Source organism: Mus pahari, chromosome 1 (genome assembly GCF_900095145.1).
Source record: "Mus pahari chromosome 1, PAHARI_EIJ_v1.1, whole genome shotgun sequence".
NCBI lineage: Eukaryota > Metazoa > Chordata > Mammalia > Rodentia > Muridae > Mus > Mus pahari.
The window spans coordinates 153,331,127-153,332,386 of record NC_034590.1 but is presented as its reverse complement, the minus strand read 5'-3'; positions in this window follow the sequence as shown (position 1 = coordinate 153,332,386).

Below are 1,260 nucleotides of genomic sequence, written 5' to 3'. Positions count from 1 at the left end.
AAAAAAAAAAGATTTATTATATGTAAGTACACTGTAGCTGTCTTCAGACACACCCGAAGAGGGCATCAGATTTCATTACAGATGGTTATGAGCCACCATGTGGTTGGTAGAACTTGAACTCGGGACCTCTGGAAGAGCAGTCAGTGCTCTTAACTGCTGAGCTATCTCTCCAGCCCAGCTGTCTTCTTTATCTGTCATCCCTGGTCCTCCCACAGCCCACCTCACCCTCCAGGACACTGTCCGGAGACTTCCAGTCAGCAGTCATCCTCACCTAATGCCAGACTTCCCTTCTAGAATCGATTTTCATATTTGTCCTTTAGTTCCTTTGTCTTGGCCCTAATCTGTGTCCCCTCTGTGACTCCTGCCAGATTCTCCTCTTGCCTCACAAAATTCAAGATGTCTGTGCTCTTACCTAATTAGGGTGCGCCATCCCACAACAAGTAAGAAGTAGAAAAAGAAGCTGCCCTTGGAAGCCTGGTTTGGTTTGCTCAGGGACTTGCAATGTGCCATTCCCCTTCTCCCCTTTCCCTATCTAGGAACTAAGACAATAATCACGTGTGCATATAGCTTTGGGGAGAGATATATGAGGTGACCCGATGACCCATGAGATGGGCTCGCTGTTTTAGCCGGCAATCAGTCCTAAGTGCGAGAAATGTTAACAACGTTGTACTCCCAAGTATTATTAACAGTGTGACCAAGAAAGAAAAAGTTAATGAGGACACCTGGGAGCACTCTGCCAAGCTTACCTCCCTGCAGAATACCTAGGAAGGGATGCCTGCTTAGCCAGATGAACGCTAAACAAACAACTAGAATATATTTTGTTCTCTCTCTCTCTCTCTCTCTCTCTCTCTCTCTCTCTCTCTCTCTCTCTCTGATATTATAGAAGTATACACACATGGAGCTACCATGATGTGCTGTGTGAGCTGTGGGCTGATGCTGAACCAAACTACCCCACCCCCATCCCTACCCCCCGCCCCCACCCCCTGTGTAAAATCGGGCAGGTCTGACTTGCCAGTTCCCCTTCTGTGGGGATGACTGTGAAGAGCCCATGCTTCTTTGCCCTTATCCCAGATCTAGGAATGCCCTCTAAGAAATGAAGTCCTGGTTGGACTCCAGCCAGACTTGAAATTCTGAACTCTAAGAACCCAAAGCTCCTCTTCTACAGCAATGTTTAATTCCTTAGGTCGGAGGGATTTTCTGGGGGCTGTGACAGCTTTCAAACAATGAGCCTGTGGGATGGGAAATTTTTTTTTTTTTTTT